The sequence below is a fragment of the Amblyomma maculatum genome, chromosome 8, assembly GCF_055883805.1.
Source record: "Amblyomma maculatum isolate TAMU_Amacu chromosome 8, ASM5588380v1, whole genome shotgun sequence".
Lineage (NCBI taxonomy): Eukaryota > Metazoa > Arthropoda > Arachnida > Ixodida > Ixodidae > Amblyomma > Amblyomma maculatum.
This window is the reverse complement of record NC_139351.1, coordinates 110,632,033-110,655,348: the sequence shown is the minus strand read 5'-3', so window position 1 is coordinate 110,655,348 and position 23,316 is coordinate 110,632,033. Positions and strand designations below refer to the sequence as shown.

Sequence of the window (23,316 nt, the reverse complement as noted above, 5' to 3'; positions counted from 1 at the left end):
CTTGAATTTATTGGTGGAGTCCTTATTCCAAGACACCACTAGCTTGAGCTGCCCCGCGGGCCTGAGCGATGAAGGTAGGGAAAGCAAAAAAACTTAGCTGTGGTTTAGCCTGTGCTTAAACCTGAAGTGACGAGACAGCAACCTGCATGGCTGCGCTTAGGTTCGTCTTGAACGTAAAGACACGGCTTTTAAACTGAGTAGTTTACTCTATGCTCTCAGCTTTATTTACGCCATAGGGGGATCACTTCACGTATGAGCACCCCTTGCCTCTCGTCGTTGACTATTCTCATTCGGGTGTAGAAGACTTCTTGTGGGTCGACCTGCGGGGCACACCGTCATCACAACGTTCAAATGTACCTTCTGTTCTATCAATTCGCTGTCGTCGTTCGCCTCTACCAACTTTCGGTCCCTTCATGTCCTACGCGGTCGTTAAATGAAGTAGTAGAAGGGATGTATGAAATCATGCTCAAAATCGTCCAAGTTTTTAGGCTTATGCGCTCACTAAGCGGGGTTTCAGGGTTTTAGTGCTGACTTTAATTCTTTCATAACAGTCGTGGAATCCGGCTTATAGGTATACTGATTTTAAGTGTTGTTAAAAAAGATGTAGGAGGAACAACTTTACACGCCGAGTTGCTCGCCATACGGGGAGCGATATACACCATTACGGCAGCCCCAAAAAATAATTTCCATGGTTATCGCATTTTAACCGACTCATACGCATCGATTGGGCCGTCCGTGTGGGGGTGTAGCTCAGTGGTAGAGCGTTCGCTTCGCATGTGAAAGGCCCCGGGTTCGAACCCCGGCACCTCCAGTGCTTTTTTTTTTGTAAATGTTAACGCTTATTCCTGAAATGCAAAGGTCGCGCTCAGACATATATACACACTCCAGGTGAGTGTGTATATATGTCTGAGCGCGACCTTTGCATTTCAGGTATTTGCATTTTCACAAAAATACAATAAAAAAAACACTGGAGGTGCCGGGGATCGAACCCGGGGCCTTTCACATGCAAAGCGAACGCTCTACCACTGAGCTACACCCCCGCACGGACGGATGATTTCTCAATGCATTCATGTCCCGTGTCGCCTTACGTCTTGTCCGAAGTTTCCGTTTTTTCTTCTTTAAAACTCGTTTTCTTTTTTTCTTTTTTTCTGCGTCATCGTTGTTTGAGCGCAATCGCATTAAATCTCACAAAAGTGCCCCGTCGTGTTGGTAGTGCCCGAAAAACCAGTTTCAGGAAGGCCTCAGCGCACCCCGCCTCAAAGCCATTGTGCTTACCCGTTGTGGAAAAAAAGCGGCATGTCGATTCTAAAGCGGAAATCTATTGCCTGTTCGGTCGGAGAAATTTGGGACGCTGTCCGCTTGTTCTGATTACGGTTCGCGTTCCCCATCGTAGCTCGCGTGCGGTCTTCTGTACCTGCATCGGCAGAAACTTGGCTTTGACACATCATTAGAGCTTGCGGCTCCAGATTGTTGCGCGAGAGCTCTCCTGAATTATTTTCTTAGTACGAAAGTCCTATTTCACGGCCAATGCTGCAAAACCAGAGTCGGGTGTTCTGACCTTGATTTGACCTTGTGAGCTGAGAATAGCAACAGCGGGGCTGAGAGTCAAATCGGAGTGTAGCAGGATGCACCATGTACCCCCAAGAATCAACGTAGTGACCGCTATGCACCATAGTGGACGCGACCCTTGACCGTTGGCCTGAGCCACATCCCCCAACATTTGACCCAGATAGCAATAAAATTGACCTCGATCGAATGGGACCAAAATTGATCATCAGTTATAATGAACCACACATAGTTCTGTAGTCAGCACCAAAGTCGGCCCGGACACCTCAAAAATTGTCACCCGAGAATCGACCTCCTCACACTGGATCCAAATTAATGTCCAAGTCAATGTCAATGGTCGCATGCAAATTTAGAATGCTGCTGGCAAGTCCAAAAATTTGGCCCGGGTCACCAGAAAGTTGACCTCGACCGAATTGGACCAAAATTGATATTCAGTTATAGTGAACCACACCAAGATCTGTAGTCACCACCAAAGTTGGCACGGGCCACCTTAAAATTTTGGCCCCGGTTACCAAAAAATCGACCTCCTCATGCTGGACCCAAATTAAAGTACAAGTATAATGCACCACACCCTGTTCGATGGTGGCACCCAAATTTAGGACGCCGCCGGCCAGTCACAGAATTTGGCCCTGGTAACTAGAAAGTTGACTCAGTTATAGTGAACCACACCCATTTCTGAAGTCACCATCAAAGTTGTCCCGGGCCCAGAATTTGCCGCGGTTCACCCGAGAATTGACCTTGGCCATTGGCCCAATATCGATATCCAGATGATGCTGACAACTTGAGCAGAGAACTGTAGCCAACCTTACACAACGAGATTAAAAAAGTAATGCACCCCCCCCCCCCCCCCCCGTATACTTTTCCTTTCTGACACCCGCTTCGCTTTACCTGTCTTAGCATCGTATAATTAAAAATGCGTTGTGTTGTGTTGGGTTGGGTTTTTCTGGCGCATAAGCAACTCAGGCTATCATGCGCCAAGAACTATTAAAGTTTTTAGGAGCTTTGCCTCTTTTAGGAATTCAAAAAACGAGAAATTTCTATCAGTGCACCTTCTCCCTAAAGCAAGCTAGGATGAAACAGAACTTTTTTCATTGTAAAAACGTGTAAAATATTTTTTTCTTAATTTCTCAAGCTTAGTGCATGAAAGTAAGATGTGATTTACTGTTAGTTCCCCTCTGCATCCCTCACATAGAGGTTTGTCTTTTTTCTTGAGAATGAAGTTATGTGTTAAGTGTGTATGTCCGATGCGAAGGCGACATAACTTCAATGATGTGTTTTTGTTGACAACATGATTTCCACTCCTCGATGAGTGGTTTGACGAGATGTACTTTGTTGTTGATTTCATTGTTCCATGAAGCCTGCTATCTGACTCCTAGTTTTCTCTTAATGAATTTTAAGATATCTCTATGTGATATATGTTAACATGCTGTATTTTAGCACTACAGGCTGTTGCGGCACATGCATCAGCTCTCTCATTGCTGATAATCCCAACATAGCTTGGTACCCAACAAAACTTAATTGGTTGTCCATGTGATTGTGCAGCTATCACGTCATGTATGATGTTTTATTTAGAGGTTGTGTAGCATTTCCGTGATGTAGTGCATTAATTACACTGAGAGAATCGGTAGCATCTGGGAGAGGTTGGCGGCTTTCCGGGTTTGAGGAATGGTATGATAACTGCTCGTCCCCAAGCCTCAGGTATATTTTATTAAAGAATTTCAAAAGTGCTTCTACAGCGGAATCGAAAAGGTGGGCCAGCATTTCGCAGTGTATGCTGTAGAGACCTGGGAATGTTTGTTTGCCGGAAGACAGTACTCTGTTTATTTCGTATCGAGTAATCTGGTTGTTATAGGGTTCATTTGTGCAGTGGCGTCGCGAGGGGGGTGCGGGGGGCCATGCGTTTGTTCTTCTACTGTCGTTTCCGGAAGAGCATCTGTATTACTTCGAAAGCATAATTTTCCAGAAGTCACTCGCAACGAAGTTCGGTTTAAAATACAGAATTTACCGATGGCTTACCCGTATCGTAACACAAGACTTTTATATGGCGTAGGTCGAACAGTGTAATGCACATTTGAAATCGACCACGTGAAAAATGCCTTCGTCACACGGGAAGCGGGCAGTTTTGACCGCTATCGATCTGGTCCCAATCGGGCTCCAATATGCCTCGATCGCGCTCGAGCCGCGATCAGGACTATAGTTGACTGCCATCGGAGCATCGGAATCGGGCCATAGATCGAGCTACGCGATTGCGTTCCAAACCTACTATGAGCTTTTTAGGCGTCACAAAATGGTAGGAAACGAGAAGCCTAAAATATTAACAAAAAAGGTTGTTTTAGTAGTAGTAGTAGTATTAGGGCGCAACACTTAGGCGCCTAATACATCGATGGCCTGCTGGACGAGCAGGCGCTGTTCTTCACCCTCAGCACCAAGCCAGTCCACCCAGGTCCAGATAGTATGGGAAGAGGTGGGAAAGAATCCCGATTGCAATGCAACCGGACATGAAAATAGGCAGTGTGAAAGGTTGGCATAAAGGGAAGGGCAGTTGAGGCATGGTGGATCACGACGGAATTTGTAGAGATATAGCCGTGCAGGGGTTATGAGTGTGTTCAACTGTACTTGCCGAAGGATATGAGCCTCCCGAATGGAAAGATTAGGATGATGGTCGGGGTAGAGCTTGCGGTCTAAGCGAGCAGCATTGTAATATTCGCTGATGGTGGCACGAAGAGACAGTCTCGACCCGCCCTCCAAGGATCTTGGCCAGGGGATGAACGGTGCCCGGTTAAGAGTTTCACGGGCGAGCTGGTTCGCCAGCTCATTGCCGTCAATCCTTGAGTGTCCAGGGATCCATCGGAGGAAGACGGGGCAGGGCTGCAACGCAACAAGTGCGGCTTTGAGCTCCGTGGACAGATGACGTGTTAGACTTTTAGATTGAATGGCACGGATAGAAACCTGGGAGTCAGTGTATATAATATACTGAGGCACATGTGGAGAGGACCTCAAGCGAGATAATATCCGGAGGGTGGAGAAAGGGGTCGCTAGTGTGAGTGACAGGGGTAGATAGACGAGGATGAAAGAGGAACTGGATTCCGGACCCGCGAGGAGCCACATATGAGGCATCCGTGACCACAGCAACAAATGCTAATACGTTTTATTCATGCATAATTACTCATATGTGTGTCAATACCTCAAGTACAATTATGCTTGAGATGGTTCATTTTACATGCTTTTTACAGACGGCGCATGTGAGTGTGTATAAAGTATGCCCGCTTCACACAAATGACATTAATGAGCCTTCATGTGCCTTTGAGTGACTCTGAAATGAGACGCAAAGCAGTTAATGCGCCTTATTGCTGCAAGAAGATTTTTGTTTTGTATGAGTGGTGAAATCCGTGGAGAATTTTTACATTACTCTTCAGATCATGTGAGAATCAGCGCAACAAGCTTTAAAGTGAGTTAATATAGAAATGAATTCTGTATAATTGATTTAATTCAGCTCTTTCTGTTATGAATGCAGCTCATCCACGAAACTTCCGCGACTCACCGAGGGACGTCATCAGGCGACTTCAGGCCAAAGTGTCCAAGTACAAAAAGACAATATCAAGATTGCGCAAAATGGAACGCAAGGCGCACCATCGACAATTTCAGAAGTTCTATAGAGCGCATTCGTCCTCATGTAACGGATGAGGTATTTCAACTTATTTCCTGTCACGTAAAAATAGAGTCAAAGGACAGTGAGAAGCGGTTTCCTTTGCGGATAAAGAAGTTGCCCCTGCACTAGCACTTTCGCGGTCCACGATCATACCGCTTTTTGTCGTCCTACCTCACACCTCCCATACAGAATTCTTTGAGACGATGGCTGAGCAACGTTAAAATGAGCCCTGGAATTGTTCCTGGAATACTTCCTACCATAGCTTCCAAAACAGAGTCATGGAGACAAAGTGATCGCGTCTGCTATATAATATTTGATGGAATAATGCTGAAGAAAGATCTTGCCTATGATCAAATAATTATGAAGAAAAATCTTGCCTATGATGTTACACAAGATGTCGTTCATTGGCTTACAAATTATGGAAATGAAAGAGCATCCTCAATCGCGGACAGGGCCATGGTGTTCCTTCTGTCTGTAATTTCCAAAAAAATGGGTTCAGTCTATTGCCTACACATTTGGGCACCCGTCTACAACATATTTTTCTGCTCATCGCCTACTTCTTACTTTGATTGAGCTGCTCAAAGGAACTAGAATCACAGTGAAGGCTGTTATTTGTGACCAGGGAGCTACCAACATTAGCCTCCCAAACTCACTGATGAACGCATTTACTTTATATTTGATGTCGCACACCTTATCAAAACTACCCGTAATAATTTGCAAGCACACAGGCTTCACACTGAAAGTGAAATTTCAGATTGGTCTCATATAATCGAACTCCATCAATCGACACACGAGCTGAGACTGCGGCTGGCTCCAAAATTTAGATAGACACATATTTCAGAAACCGTTCTCTGCAATGAAGGTAAACAGGGCAACGCAAATCCTCGGTGCCTTTCTGTCCATCGCTTTGCTGACTATGGTGTATGCCAAAGAGCTCCGTCAAGAGGCAATGGCAACTGCTAACTTTTGTGACCACATGGACAAGTTGTTTGATTGCATGAATAGCTCACGTGTAAAAAAAGGCAAGAACAGAAGCGGCGGCATGCGATCCGTAAGGGCCACGTTGAGTTGCCCGTGTTTCTCGAGAGTCAGATATTGTGGATATCGAAGTGGTAATTTGAAGGAAAGCGTCCACCACAAACAACTATTGGATTGCAGGTCACAATTAGAGCCATTTTTCTTCTAAGGGAAGACGTCGCAAACAATTATTTCTCGTTTCTTCTCACGCGCCGCCTCCAGCAGGATTCCCTGGAAAACATTTTTGGCCACATCAGAACGAAACATGGATGCAGCACCAATCCTAATGTGTCTCCTTTCATGTCTGGGTTGAAACACACAATGCTCCGGAAGCTGTTCAGGGTTTCGAAAAATGCAAATTCTGAAAACGATGGGTCTGAGCTCCTACATGCGGTGACGCCCTTTTCTTTGAGACAGGAATCTGCAGTCGACCCTGTGGTTCCTGTTCCCATGTTGACCTGCCGGCTTTAGATGACATTTCCCATCCAGCCGAAGAGAAATCATCGCAAGTAATAAAGGATTCTGCCACCTACTACGTTGCTGGATTTCAAATTAGGCAATTTTTTAAAAATACAGAAGAATTCATATGCCGCGAAGTGCTCAAAGATGAGAATTGTGGCCTAAACAAACCGCATCAGTATTTTACCATGCTCAAAGCCTATCATATTCCGGGTAAGTTTTCTGGAAACTTGACAGTTCCTTCTGAAGCAGCTTTTGCATTTACACAGCTACTGGAGACTCGAGTCCTTTCTGTAATTGAAGAACATCTCATCTCTGTGGTACACTGTACGAGCTCATGGCAAATGTTGACGATTTCTCGTTTTGCTTCCTGCAGTGCCGTGAAAGGTTTCTGAGAATGTTCTGCAGAATTCACCTTTTCTGGTAAGTACGTTTCATCAATAGAAACTTAGACAGCATTCGCTTCAAGAAATCAGTGTCTGGCAGACAGCTGGACAAATTTAAAGACGCAGTGTTTCTCGTCGCTGCCACTGGAAAACAATTAAGGTACACTTACACATAACTAATTTCATTACTGCGCTGATAATTCAATGCGTCCTTTTTTCCCTTTGCTAGGTTCGACAATTAATAATGATATGGACTTCTACATTCTGTAGGGTTGTTCTACATTCTGTAAATGTAGAACAACCCTACTGAAAAACCTAAAGTTCTGCGGGGCAATAACCTCATAAAATCTCATCTAATCGCATAGACTCTCATACAGTGCACATCATTATCATAAAATATCGTGCATAATTTATGATAATGTACAAGAAACTATGAGACCTTATGCAATTATACGCGAAATGTATGTGATTTCTTATGTGAATTGAGTGAGATTGTGCAAGAGAATGTGAGCCTATTGCCTCACAATTTTTTCAGTAGGGAATGCTCTTAGAAAGTGATACGTCTTTCTATTCTCGAAGGCACCTACAGCCTTTTCGAAGATACAATTTATGTTGTTGTTGTTGTTTGCCATTTGTCCATATTTGTCTTGTTTTATCAAAAAGGCGAGTTGTTCTATGAAAGACAGCAGACAAGAGGCCTGCATTGCGACAAAACTACAAGCAAACAATGAACATATAATAGGAGGCCATTTATGTAAAGAAATAATAGAATTCTCGCAATGCGAAGTGTGCGAGACATGTGCATGAGCCTAAAAATGTTCGTTAATAGAGAAATGAGCATGCACGCTTTGCTCATAAAAGAGCACTGTGTTGTTACATACATTCTCGTCTCTGGTGTTTCTGGAGTTCAGACGAGCAGAAGGAATCGTGGCTTCATGATGCCAACGCTGTCTTCATGAGTGGTAGCGTATTAACACATCAATTAATACGCTGCCACTTATGCAGAAAGTGCTCTGTACAATCGATGTATGAAGCCAACTGCTTTCTAATACACCTTGTCCGGACATCACACAATGGCTTGGTTTGGTTTATGGGGTTTAACGTCCCAAACCGACTCGGATGATGAGAGCGCCGTTGTAGAGGGCGCCGGAAATTTCGAACGCATGGGGTTCTTTAACGTGGACTGGCATCGCACGACACACGGACACCTTTGCGTTTCATCTCCATCGAAAAGCGGAAGCCGCGGCTGGGATTCGATCCTGCATCCTCGGGCACAATAGTCGATCGCCCTAGCCATTGCATCACCGCGGCGGCGTGGACATCGGAATACACTAGTACGGGAACCTACCCGGTCATACCTCGGCCACGCGCAATCCTCCCACCGCTGTTAGCAACAATCTTTACATTCCGCCTCTTCCCAAAGATACCCACCCGGAGCATAATCGTGAGAGACGGAAAGCTAGAGCCAAGGCTTTGCACAAGCACTACCCTCCTGGCGCTCCGGCAGTTTACGTAGACGCGGCCGAATATTCAAACCGACCAGCTTTCGCATTAGCCGCCGTGGATGGATTCCACAACACGATAGTCAGTGCGTCCATTCTAAATTTGCAGGATTCCCTGCAAGCTGAAGAAGCAGCAATTGCCCTAGCAATCACACACTCCTCTGCTGAGTATATCTTCTCAGACTCCAAAACAGCAATTAGTAATTATGCCCATCGCAAAATCCACTCCCCGGCCGCAAACATTCTAGCATCATCCCCTCCACCGAATCACCTCATCACCCTCCTCTGGGTCCCTGCGCACAGCGAACACCCAGGCAACACGGCCGCTCACTCCCAAGCACGAGTACTCGTCAACCGGGCTGAGAGCGACCTGGTGCCTTCGTCTCGCAGTGCCAGAGATCGGCTTCTTAACTACCACGACCTCACCGTATTTTATAGAAATTCCCGCCTGCTGTACCCTCCTCCGCATAAATCTATTCCTAAAAGCGACCAGGCTTTCTGGCGCTGACTTCAGACGGCCACAGTCACGACCCCTTTCGTTCTCTCTATTATAAACCGTGGCGAAACCTCCCCTCACTGCCACTTGTGTCCTAGCACCAGAGCCGACTTTACTCACGTCTTCCTGAACTGCCCGAACAAGCCCAAGCCCCCGTGGCAAGGGCCAAGACATCAGGAGCGATGGGAGGCTGCTCTGTGCAGCTCGCTGCCGGAGGTACAGCTTCTAACAGTGAGCTGGGCCCGAGGGGTCGCTGAAGCTCAAAAGTGCCCGGCCATCTAGAGCGGCCTGAGGGCCCATCGTCGTCCTGCTCCCTCACTTCCCTTTACCCCCCTCCCCCCCTTCTTCACTTGGTTCTTTTTTGAATCATTAAAGTTGCTACCTACCTACCTAGATACGAGGAGAGCATAGAACTTAAGGACACAAAACAGCAGCTCACATACAATAGGCAAGTGCATAGTAGGAAAGAAAGAAGAATAGTTACTGAACTGCACATGACACAGGCAATCATATATAAAGTACAATCTCGAAAATATTCGTTTGGTTTGGCTTGTTCAGTTTAACGTCCAAAGCGATCGAAAAATCTGCAACTATTATTCTGGGAGAGTATAACACAAAAAATTTGATTTGAATGCGTTAGAAAAACGTTAGAAAGAAGACCCACAATGCATAAAAATGGTCAACAGTAATCCAAGAAAACCAGCGGGACTGTGAACACTGCACGATCATGAACTAAAGAGTGAATTGTAGCCGGCTATTCGATGAAATAATCAGAGTGCAAATGCAAGCTTAGAATATTGTTTTAAAATAACAATAATAGCGTTAGATAGTAAGGAAACGTTAGTGTATAGTTACGTTGTTGGATGCTTTAACTGTTTGCGTTTGTTCCCCAAAGTTAGAGTAACTATACATAATGAAGAAAGGATGAATTATCAAAAGTAATTGCTGGCTTTCGAAAAATCTGACATGCGCTGTCAAGATGCAAAGAACAGGTTTCATATGACACTAGGAACGACACTGCGTAATCGATGTATCCCGTATATAGTTACTGTTTGAGGAAAACCAAACATAACTTACAGTGGCCATGTTTTTTTTCTTTTGACTACGCATTTTTTGAATTTTATGCGAAATGGAAACGACAAAAAGTGTGGAGGTGCCGGGGATCGAACCCGGGGCCTTTCACATGCAAAGCGAACGCTCTACCACTGAGCTACACCCCCGCATGGAGGGATAGATTCCTTGCAAACACATGAAAAAAGGGAGGCGCCTGCAAACACCTAGTGATTTGTCGTCGCAAAGCCATTCGAAAAGATGCAATATGAGAACCGAAAAAAAAAAAGGCCAAAGCGGCTGGACTGTGAAATTAAATTTTATAGTATGCTTCTTTCCAGTAAAGGTAGACATACGGCTTTTGAAAACGCGTGGTATTTGCCTTATATATATATAGCCTATAGGCCTCAACTATTTGCCGACAGATTTGTTCACTGAGGTGTCAGGGAAATCAGGCGTGCATTTGATGGGCCATCTTCAGAATTACATTCGTAAGATTGGCAGTATAAGGACCGATTAGAAGATGCTTTCTCCGTTAGAAAGTTGACGTGCTCACTGTGCCCATCACGGCGCGTGCTTGTCTTCGCGTGGTAGTCTTTTCCGCGCCCTACTGAAAAAATTGTACGAGGCAATAACCTCAACTGTTCTCACACAATCTCACTCAATTCACATGAGATCACATGCAAGTAACATATAATTGCATAACGTCTCATAGTTTCTTGTACATTATCATAACTTATGTAGGGTATGTTATGATAATGATGCGCACCATATGAGAGTGTATGCGATTATATGAGATTTTATGAGGTTACTGCCCCGTAGAACTTTTGGTTTTTCAGTAGGGCGAGGTAGCGTAATGTGATAAACCGTGTCTTTTTGCAAGTGGTGGACATACATTGTCGGGTTACTAGCACTGCGATCTTGTTCCCTCGGTTTTATTTTCATCCAGTCTCCTATAATTACCAGCGGAGCAAGGCCACCAGCGCTCTTTTTATCTGTGAAAATAACTGCAATATAACAGCTCAAAGTCTTTAGATTATTTTGGCAATGCCAATGAATGTGTGTGGCAACCGCCGCTGAGGTCCTTACAGAGTGCCATATGGCACTACAAAAAAAAAAAGAAAAAAGAAAAAAAAAACCCAAAAAGAACCTTCCTTGTCAGACACAAGGAGCCGCAGTTGGTCTGTAACTAAGTGGGATCGTACACATATGTTTTAGTATGCACCGAGGCCTCCGCTCACATTTCCGCGCTGACGTTTTCAAATCCGCTACTAAGGGCATTTAGCTAGCATGATCATGAAACACTCAGCAGTTCGCTTAAGATGCTGGGGGGATGCACATTAGGCTTCGCTTGACGTCGCAGTTGATCCCATGAAGAAAAAGGTGAATGAAAGGCGCATCCGCGAAATGGTGTCAACTGTGACGTAAAAATAATGATCAGTGGATGAGAATGGGCAAGGTTCTTTTGATTGGTATTTGCCGCTGCATTGTCCACTGAGGAGTTCAAAGGCGCTAGGTTTGTTTACTCAAGGTGCGCCTGCTATCAGCCAACGTGCCGCCCTTAAGGAGACGTCGAACGTTTTCGCAACGGTTTTTCTGCGTCAGTCGAATGCTTTTCTTTTTCTCCAAGTTAACTTTTTCTCCAAGAGAAGTTTTTCTCCAAGAGAAGTTTTTCTCCAAGAGAAGGACAAGATCAGAGTTTTGGGGCTGTGGTTGCAAAGCAGTTTGAGAGTGGATTATACAACCAAAACACTCAAAACCACAGTCAACCAAATTTCCAGATTGATTAGAAGGGTGACCTGGCACCGGAAAGGAATGAAGGAGGAGGACATCCTCCACCTTGTACAAGCCCTAGTCGTTAGCAGGATTACCTACGGGCTCCCATATCACGAAATTAGATTCACTGATCAAAGGGCCATTGACACTATCATAAGAGGAGCCTATAAAACGGCCCTAAACCTCCCGCAAACAACATCAACGGAACGTTTTTGGCACTCGGAGTGCACAACAACTTTGAGGAGCTCAAGGAGGCGGTTCTAGAGAGTCAGAAACAACGCCTGACAACAACGCAGGCGGGTAGGGAAATCCTGTCAAAACTAGGGCTATGCCAGGCACTAAGAACTTCTGAGATCAAATCACAAATTCCGACATCCACAAGAAACAACATCTATGTGAACCCGATACCCAAGCACATGCACCATGAGTTACAGAAGGGTCGAAGGAAAGCCAGAGTCAAATCATTGGAAAAACAATTGTCTAAAGACGCGGAAGTTGTCTACGTGGACATAGGGGCTTACGGCAAACCTGGCAAGTTCACAATAGCTGCAGTTGACCACAAGAAGAGGCCAATTATTCAGGCTTCGATCTATGCCAAGGATCCCGCGGAAGCGGAATCACTGGCAATAGCCGTCACCATAAAAACACAAGACAACCAAAAGAAGTCATCACACGTAGTGACGGACTCCCAACCAGCCTGCAGGGACTACCTGGCCGGAAAACCTCACCAAAGAGCGTGTGCAATATTACGTTCTATCTCCCAGACGCACACAATTACATGGACACCTGGACACGAAGGCCTAGAAGGAAATGAGGTAGCGAATGATCTAGCCCGAGCTCTCACAAACCGGGCGGATCCCCATCCCTACCTCACCCCTCTCCTAAGACCCTACGGCGACAGACTGGAACACCTACGGTTAGAAAGAAGAATTTTCTCACCACCACACAAACAACTTCCTTCCTCGGACGCTATAGACTGGAGAAAAATACAAACAAACACATTCCCTAATCTTCAAATTTTAAATAAGATAAGCCCAACAAAATACACGAGTTACTGTCCTTGGTGCGGTGCAAGCCCCACATTCTACCACATCTCTTGGGAATGCCAGGACAAACCTGACCCAACGTTAATAGTGCCATGCCCGACACACGAGCAGTGGGAGGCGGCCCTGACCAGCGACAACCTGGACCAGCAAGCCTGGATTATCCAGCTAGTCCGCAAGTCAGCTGCTGCCAGCGGAGCCCTGGACTATAGGGCACCGACCACCCAGCTCTTGCGAATTTTACTGATTATTATGCTCATTAAAAGTTTTTTTTTTCTCTCTCTCTCTCCAAGTTAAAAGAGCTGATAACCTAAATTGTTCATACGCCCCATTTCACCGGCAACCCATACTAACGTTGACCCATACTCAACAACGACGGCAGATACAAAAATGATTTTTCATCAGAATTACGTCAGGGTATTTTTGTTCACGCCACGGGACGAATTACTCGGGAACTTGAGTAGGAGTATCAACTTCGTTCACTCCTTGCAGTCACCAGACACGCAATAAAGATGAAATTGTGGCTCGCGTTCACTCCTTGCGGTCACCAGACACACAATAAATATGAAATTGTGTCTCGCGTTCACTCCTTGCAGTCACCAGACAAGCAATAAAGATGAAATTGTGGCTTCGAGCAGCATTATCCAAGGGCGCAACAAGAACCACCATGTGACGTGCCGCCACCTCTCGACGAGAATTAAAAGTAATCCGCAAATATTGCATGATCCAGACGCATGCCGCGCTGGCAGTCAAGGTTGTTTCCGTTCTGTGTCCAGCGGGTTATTTAAATCTGACTCCAGAACGTAGCATACGGAGTAAGTATAAATAATCGAAATCGTATCATAATTTGTAAGCGTTCGATTGTTTCCCCTTACATTTCCGGGCACTCGCAAAGCTGGCTCACTTTTGCGTCCAGTAGTGTTAGCTTCAAAAGTCGGAATGGCGCCTCTTGAGCCATCTTTCTTTTCTTTTTAAAGGATTCTGTGGCGTAGAATGAATTATTGTGTATGAAAGCGTGCCTACATTGCGCTTTCAATAAATGTAAAAGTGTCACGAGAGCTTTATTCAGAGGCAAGGCTGTTTTCACTGTTTCCTGACGTATGGTTTTCAGCGAAAACGCGAGCACGACCTGTTTGCCAAGACTTGAGTCTCCGTTGTTTTGTTGTTGCCTTCTGTGCATGCCATTTAAATTGTATGATAGCTTATGCGTAAAAGTGCACTCTTAGAAAACAATCTCGTCCAACAGTTTAAGAACCACACGACAAATAGCGCAGGTTGCCACTTTTTAAGGCATTTGGCATAGGTGGTAGAAATAAAAGAAGCAGTATAAACATAAGATCAAATTTCTCTCCTCTCCTCCGCGAGTTAATGATCATGGCAGCACTACGAAAATATTTGAAGTGATTCTAGCAAGGCTTTCTTTTTTTTATGAGGAACTTTATTGCCATAAACCAAATTTATGCACAAACACTGTTTGGAGCGAGAGCTCAGACACCGGTCCAAATGAAAATATTACTCGCAGGTTCAGCCGTAGAGGGTTGCATTGCATAGGGCGTGGCACGAGCCACGCATGGATAAAATGCATGGTATCAACAGCATGCTTTCAACGCAAGAAGCAAAACCTCTCCCAGTTGCGGTATATTGGGCGCGAGCGCCACTAATGAAGCGATCGGTGGTAATGTCGACCTAGGGGACCAAGATGGATCACGTGGCTCCTCTTACTGCTGCTGGAGCAGGCGCTCGATTGAATTTGTGCGTTTTAAACGCTAATAGTAGAGTTTGTTTCTGTACGTTTTCTTGATAACGAGTGCCAGCATTGCACTTTTTTAAATCTTTTATGGTTGCTGAGGTTGCTGAAATTTATTGAAGCGTTTGCCAGGGTCCGTTATTGCTCTGCATCTGGACATACGTGACGGAACCCGGCGCAACTCCCATTGCTACCCGAAACATAAGGTCACGGAATCTTCCTTAGGAGATTTGAATGAGCAAAGAAGCGAGTGGCCATTCTCATGTGTGCAGCAGACATTTCAGCGAGCAAGATTTCATCCACGGAGTTCGCGCCAAACAGTTCGGCGAGTAGCGGCAGACGGAACGGCGCGCGCGTTTTAATTTGCGCTCAGCAGTTGTGAAGCTAACGAAGATCTATTAATGAAAAAAGGGAAACGATGCTGCCTTCACGGAGCAGTGTGCTCCCGGAACAAGGAAGGATCGTGGGAAAGACGGAATGTGACATTGTTCTGATTGAAAGAAGAAATTTCACTGAACTGTACTGAAGATTCTGCAGCCACGGGCAGCGCTATGTGTGATGAGTGCTGATGTAATTTCAAGTGTCAGAATACATGAATAAATGGGAAATAGAGCATTACAGGTTGTGATATGTTGAGGCATGCCTCAGCAAAGTTACTCTGCTTGGAAAAAAAAAAAATGCGCATATGAGCCAAGAGTGCCAATAAAGGTAGTATGTGCACAAGAATTCTCTGGGTCGGAAGCACGTCTTCACACTTGCTAAAACAAACTACGTCATCCCCACACTCTAACTTAACCGTTCTACTAAATGTGTTAAAGGGAGCTAGGTGAACGGCCCCGCTTCCGCCGGCGCTATTTAAGCATAAGAATTTGCTCTCTTCTGCTATTTAAGCATTATCAGGCACCTGGAACCTCTGCTTCTTGTAGCAAATAATTCTTATAATTGGATTAACTGGCACCTTGCTGCTGACTGGTTGTGCGGAAGCTTCAGTTCCTTCCATAATGGCAACAACAACGCTAGTCGGTCCTCGTCCAAGTAAACTTATCGGCCGGGCCCACGCGTTGGCAGCTAGCTGACTCGATGAAATGCTGCCTTGCTGAATAAGTGGGCCTAATACCTGAAAGTAAGCTTAAACAGGCCCAAAGCGAAGTATAAATAAACAAATGAATAAGTTAATAGAGCATTAGCGCAGCAACTGCATAGGAAACGATCGCACAGCAGCAGTTCAACGTGCGTTATCCCACTTAGTGCGTCACGTTGGACTGCCGAGAGGCGGCGCCACGTATTTCCTCGCACCCAATAAGCAAATGATGAATAAAGCAACTGGTTGTCGTCCCCTTACTCACGCCCTGTCATGTCTTGTTTACGTTCCTCGACGATAGAAGGGTCAGTGACTGAAGAATTAATAAGGGTATACACACAACAGTGCTGCTATAACAGTGCACGTTTACAAAAAGACACAAAATGCAAGCGAAATACAGGAAAGTCACGTGATTAGGTACACTCCGTGTCAAAAATTAAGAGCCCGGGACGTTTGTTTCACAACCATGTGGTGGAACTCCTTCAGCATTCGTGGAAGTCCTACACGTTCGAAACGACAGGACAAAAATATTCCTTCTTTCAGGTGACTCAGGAGGTGGCACACGAAAGGCATTACCTGTATACGAGCCACACGGTGTGCCTCAGTAGCAAACCTCTTAGGTTCTAAACATTTTACAAATACCGTACGTTATAACATACAAGATTATTAAACACATATTACACGATTAAAGAAAAAAAAAAGAAGATTAGGTCAAATGAGAAATTCACAAAGCAAGAATTAAAGAAACAATTTGATTATATTTGGAATACATTTTGCTTGTCAATTCAAAACGTTTTGCCACTTTTACCTCGATCGGCAGTTCATTCTATTTTTGATTTCATTGAACTTCACCAGAAGTTTATCATGTATATTTCTGAATTTGATAGGGTTGAAATTAGCTGCTTGCCTAGTGCCACGCGAAAGTAGGTTGAAGAGACGTGTTAAAATGGAAGAGTTAGTGTCGATTGTATCGTTGATCCTAAGCGAAATTGTATAATTGTCTTTGAATAGGAACGATAGTATTGTTACGAAATAGCAGTTGGCTAAACAAATTTAATTACAAGGATTGCGGACATCGCGGAACGGTCAGTGAACGGTCAGTTTCCTAGCCCTCATGCCTTCGCTCTTAACGCCCTTCGTCATCATCGTACTGCCTGTGAGAATCACGTATCAGTATGATATTAGCATAAAAATGTTGCTGGTAAAGTGATCAAGATTACAAGAAGTTATCGTTCTGGTTGCCGGTTTCTAAAGGCAAAGTAAAGACGATAAGAGGTTTGGGTTTGGGTTGGAGGTTTAACGTCCCAAAGTGACTCAGGCTATGAGAGACGCCGTTGTTTAGGACTCCGGAAATTTCGACCACCTGGGGTTCTTTAACGTGCACTGACATCGCACAGCACACGGGCGCCTGTTTCATATATTTGACTACAAGATTTACAGCGGTGACTGATATGTTAATGGCAGAACGGAAGTAGAACGAGTGTGGTGTATCGTAAGTAACGTAATATAATATCTGGCCGTAATGAGCTTATCACACCAGCAAAAGCACCCGAAAGCAGTATGATTGCCTGGAAATGGACGGTATGCGATACACTTGGGACAATGATGCGCCGTCAAATCCACTCATTGAAGTACAGTTAAATTACCGAGTGATCCGCCAGTGACGTTAGACTGACATTTTTAAACTTGAACGTGCTCAGTCTTATAAACAAGCATTTTAACTGGCTATTTTATGTCACCATCGTTCAATAACGATACGAAAACGGGGCTAAATGATACAATTTTAGTTAACAAATTGTCACCTGCTGACTACTCTGTTTTAAGAAAGGAGTGGCATTTAGGGTTCACGGTGGTGTAGTAATGCTTATATATATGCAATCGAATTTGACTTGCTATCTGAAATTATATGCGCAAAGTTATGAGGTGGCTTTATGAGGTGGCTTTAATGCCGCAGGTGCTCGCTTGTCTCTACTGCCCATGATAAGGTGGTGCGCGAGTCTTTAATTGACATGAGCGTTTTTTATAACTTAAAAAAACTAACAAACAAGAAAAAAGGCTTTGATCGTTTGTGGGATTCCAGGGTTTTTATATTTTTACCATCGCATGTCGATTCGGTAAACTTCTGCAGATTGACATTTTGAATTTTGACTCCGCTGATGGCGGCTTAAATACGAACAGGATGGCATCGCTTTGCGGTGACTCCTTAGTGATCGCTGTAGCATGGGCGTTCTTCTCGACTGATATGTCAAAATCATGCAGGAACGTTTATTTCATTGTGTTTTCATCAAAAACATTAAACTTCATTTTAAGCACTGCATGTACGCAAGAGAAATAATTCAAATTACTCGCTCCGTCAAGCGCCTTCGTATTAGACGCCACTGTCATGATAACTGTTTGTTTGTTTGTTTGTTTGTGGGGTTTAACGTCCCAAAGCGACTCAGGCTATGAGAGACGCCGTAGTGGAGGACTCCGGAAATTCCGGAGGACTCCAGCACACGGGCGCCTTGCTTTTCGCCTCCATCAAAAAGCGGCCGCTGAGGCCGGGATTCGATCCCGCGTCCTTGGGAATAGTAGTCGAGCGCCGTAACCACTGCGCCACCCCGGCGGGGTACTGTCATGATAATTGTCAGTCGCTAAGCTCGTTAGAAAGTCGGGAAGGCCGGCGACGATCGAGGATGATTTCTCCAAGCCGCGAACGGACAACACTAAAAACAAAGGCCTTCTCCGGTTTCTGGCAGAAAACGCTTTACACGGCTTTCTATAGTATGCCTTATCGAAATTAGCGAAATAAAAAAAAAAAAAAATCTCAATGCTTCAGTTTGAGATGGAGAGTCTGGGAAAAGGCTGTTAGAAGCCGCAGAAGTTGTTGGTTAACACATGCAAGCGCAATTATAAGTCGTCAAGTATAGGAGAAAAAAACAAACGTTTTGTTGCTGCTTAATTACTATTTCCATAATTCGAAATTATGTCACCCGAAGCTTACTAGTTAGCGTACATTTTACGCCAACGTCCACTCGACATAAACTGTGTTTCCCAGTTAACTTCCATCAAGGGCTAACAAAGTAACAAAAATGCATAAAATGTCGCTGAATTTCGCTCTACAATTAAACAAACAGCCACGACATTAAGCCATGATATTAAACGTTTTGCCTGAATAAATATTTGGAGTTAATGAATTAAAGCAAGCGAAATTGAAATATTCTCTGAGAGGCACTACGTAACTGCAAACAATGTGCCGCTGTTCTACCCAGCTGCGATTTCACTATTTTAGTGCGAATGTATTAAACAGGGGACCACTACCCACAGAAAACCCTGTATTGCCTGTGGAGTAGCTGTAATTGGTCGACAGCTGCATAGCAACATCTGCAAAGTAACATTTTAATCTCAACAGTTCTACAGAAATGCTCTGCCGAGGCATCGGCAAGTCCCACAATATTGCACCGTAGTCTCGCAATAAAAGCAGCGATTTCATTATTGACATATGTATAATAGCCAACTGCGCAAAGCCAGGCGACAAAAGAGAAAAAAAACTAGTACGACCTCGCTTGGGAACGATATAAGAAATTTAGAAATTCCCTTGAGGTATTCTAATTCTTGGCTCAAGTTACATGAAACATTCTGCCCATGACGGCTCCTGGTCTATTTAAATTTGCATTGCTCCCTTGACTATAGGGCGAGACAGCATCATTTATGGAGCTGATACCAGGCAGAGCATTTCGGCCTCTCAAGTTGAAGCTTGACCAGAATGCCGGAGCATGTCAGCGCGCTAAATAAGCATGAAACCATGCACAATACATGTAACAACTTCTCTGTATATGCGGGGTTCGCGTTGTTTCACAAACATCTCGGAGATATGGAGCTGTCGAAGTGTACGCTAGCAAGTACGCACGCGTATCGCATCGATTTTGCGCGTGCAACAGTCGCTGCAGCTTGTACGATCTTGCGATGCATCTGCATATCTACGACTGAAGAAGAGCCTTCAACGCGAAAGTGCAAGGAAGAACCTAGCATTTCGCTAGCGACGCCAAAGATATCATCATCATCAGCCTGACTATACCTACTGCAGGGCGAAGGCCTCTCCCATATTTCTCCAATTCACCCGGTTCTGTGCTAGCTGCATCCCCTTGACCCCTGCGAACTTCTTAATCTCATCCGCCCACCTAACTTTCTGCCGCCCCCTGCTACGCTTTCCTTCCCTTGGAATCCAGTTTGTTACCCTAAGCGACCATCGGTTATCCTCTCTTCGCACTACATGTCCTGCCCATGCCCATTTCTTCTTCTTAATTTCCACTAGAATGTCGGTAACTTGAGTTATTTCTCTGACCCACTCTGCACGCTTTCTATCTCTTAATGTTACCCCTACCATTTTTCGTTCCATAGCCCTCTGGGTTGTCCTCAACTTAAGTAGAACTCTCTTGGTTAGCCTCCACGTTTCAGCGCCATAGGTATGCTCGTCAAAGATATGCTCGAGCATAAATGAAACACACCGCTGATCACCGAAATACGCACATAGCCGCGTAACTTAAGGCGACGCTTCCTCGGGTGTTTACATATGAAATACGCTTAGTTGGGAGTGAATTCATTGGCGTCGCTAGTCCCCTAGCAGTACGTGAAGCTAAAACATGCATTATGAGAAGTATTACTGCGGCGGATATGTCTGTATGTAGCGAAAATTGTATGCGGTCGAAGACAATGACAAACACTTAGCACTAGTAAGACAGTATGTTCTGAGGTTTACCTGCAAGAAAAGGATGCATTAATAAGATGCGGGACATCGGTGACCCCTTGTGATAGCCAGGAAAAAGATTCAGAGTTTTAAACGGTGATCGGTGAATTGCAACTGCAAAGTGTAAACCCGAGAAAGAAATACAAAGTGCGAAAGCGCAAAGTTCGCTACATAAGCAGAAATATAAAAACCATAAACATATATAAGCCATGAACCGACAGGAAGTCGAGTAAGCTGGACAAAATGCACTGGGTTTTGGCACGGAGGATGACCAGCGTAAGTTTGCGAACCTGTCCTGGGTGTCAACTTCAGTGAAATACCTAGGTGAAATATCTAGCGGCCCATATTAGAAAGCTGACAAATGGAAATGAATGCGGTTATCTCCTTTTGCCAAGGTTAGAGTGTGCAACTTATTCTTCATAAGTAAGGTATGGTACTTGATGCAGGTACTGCACTGTTCACGACTTAATGTACAGACTCTTCATCAAATTTTTGCAGTTTATATCTGGGCTCCTGGCTAGGAACCGTGCGTCAAGAAAAATTTGTTTAGAAGGGTAAAGGATGGGGGACCTGGGCTATATCACCTTTTTTCACGATAAATTCTTAACAAGTTATTTTTTTTTTGCGACACAAGTGACCAATGCTTGCATACATCTAATTGGGCTGGCTCATGCGTTATCGGAATGGGTTGTCGGAACTGAGCACATTTAAGCCCGAATTTTTGGATACTTCATTGAAGTGGTTATAAGTGTTACGTTTCTATCTTCGCGTTTTTCACAGAAGTGCGTATCTATTGTAAAGCCTAAAACCTCTATTGCGATTTAAATGGTGTAGTTTTACCTAAAACTATGTACAGGGTCATGTACCGTGGAGGTAAGGGCAAGGATATATTAAAACGGGTGAAACAAATGCAGGTACCAGCAGCTGCCAAAACTTTGGCCGTGAAAGCATTTCTGGAATGAAAAGGACTGTTGCTCCCTTGGGGTGCAGATTGTCTGATTTGCAAGCAGTTGGAGACAATTGATCAAGTATTCTTGCATTGTTGGGAAGGTTTGTACGTCTGGGACATCTTGCAGAGAACAATTAAGAAAAAGTTTCCACTGGATCCTTATGGAATAAGATTTCTCTGTAGAAAATGACGAGGAACTGCCTTATGATACAATAATGCTCATTGACTGCACAGTATTTGACATTCAAGAATGACTGGATATGATTGTGAACCAGATGCAAAGCCAGCCCAAATCTATACTTCCGCGAAATCATGCACTGGTTTGTGGAAATACAGAAAAGAGCTGATCCAGTGTCTGACTGGTTCTTGAAGATAGAGCCTATGTGGTCCCTGAGGGAATTTTCGTATGACAAGGCCAGGTATGGCTGTTTGATTATAAAATCCCTATATGAAAGGATATCATTGTAAATGTTAAAATTTGTTGTGCGTATAGGATCTAAAAGAGGCAATAAAGAAAAACAACCAAACTGTATACCAATGCTTATCTATGCACATCGTGTTGTGGCGAATCTAGGTTCTAGGTAATGTGCATTTCAAGCAGAACTATGTTGCCAATACTAAATTTGCAAAAAAAATTTGATTGGGAGTGCGGTTTATACTGCGAACACGTAAAGGTATTTGTTCGACCTTATGTCATCCAAATCAAGCTTCTGCGATGCTTCGCTTTACTGCTGTAACAACAGCATCTGTGAAAGCTCCAATCGGCAGTTTACCGACTACCGTCACTAGAAATGTGCCCTTAGAGACCACACCAGTTTTGGGATTGGGGCAATTAATAATGTGATGTCTCTTCAAGGTGTGTCCTGCGTTACTTGCAGCTAACAGTGAGTCGCTTGTGTGCAATACGCAGTCGGCCCCTTTTGCTGTCGAGCTGCTGCACGGGCAGTGTTTTTATGTACCGAAGCAGGAAAATACATCTGCAGACTCCATGCGCACAAAGGGATCCAAAACGAAAAGTGGATGAGGAATTCGTATTTAACAACTTGATAAAACCTTACGAATCACTTTAAATATACGGCGGGCACGTGACAGCTAACTTGATACTTGCGCAAGCCGATGCCTCGACATGGAAGACAATGCGTGACGATGCCCCCTGGTAGTACGGCCTCAGTGAATACCTTGGACTTATGATTGCTCGCGTGAAATGACATGTTTGTGACCTCATGAAACAGCTTAGCCAATCAGAGCGACATCAAAAGCATTAAACTGTTTCGGTAGTCTCCAACCGTCCGGATTAGTGCTTTCACATTAATATTGCCGATCTGGGTCTGGCACAGAAGATTCTACCCTTCGGCGGTAGAGCATGGCAAGCTGCTCATCGCCTTCCGGATGTAGTGGTGATGTCCATCACCACGCAGTTCACGGGTGTATCCACTCACTGGCGTGGTGTTCACTGGCTCTCGCAGAAGTTCCGACAAGACGCGAATGGCGCACCCCATGGATCACAAGTTGTAAATATCGGCTGGTTGCTGCGCTCGCGCACAAGACCACACACATGGCGAATGCCGCTAGCGCTCCTTGCGGATGACGTCACGCGAATAGTCTCCCCGACGGGCCTTTCAAATTCATCAGCCAGCACAGAGTGATGGAGCCTATGACTGACCATGCTAGAGTTCACGTAGTGCTTTCACACTAAAAACTCAATCCGAGTGAATTCGCGTACTCGGGTTCAGTAGCCAAGAGTCTGAAAACCTTAGCCACCGTGGCTGGTGCTTCCCCTAATTATAACCAGGTACAAGTAGTGTCAAACCTCCTCCATTTGACGTGGCGGCTCCCAGATGGCGCCACATGCACAGCTCAAACTGCACC

At 44.7% G+C, this 23,316-nt stretch overlaps 3 non-coding genes across 3 annotated transcripts; 1 reads left to right on the top strand and 2 right to left on the bottom strand.

Annotated features, from left to right (window-relative positions):
* Positions 1-739: 739 nt before the first annotated feature.
* TRNAA-CGC (transfer RNA alanine (anticodon CGC)) lies at positions 740-811 on the top strand. The gene has a single exon. It is a non-coding gene; the product is annotated as a tRNA-Ala (tRNA).
* Positions 812-968: 157 nt separating this feature from the next.
* Positions 969-1,040, bottom strand: TRNAA-UGC (transfer RNA alanine (anticodon UGC)). The gene has a single exon. It is a non-coding gene; the product is annotated as a tRNA-Ala (tRNA).
* Positions 1,041-10,223: 9,183 nt separating this feature from the next.
* On the bottom strand, positions 10,224-10,295 carry TRNAA-UGC (transfer RNA alanine (anticodon UGC)). The gene has a single exon. It is a non-coding gene; the product is annotated as a tRNA-Ala (tRNA).
* Positions 10,296-23,316: the final 13,021 nt, after the last annotated feature.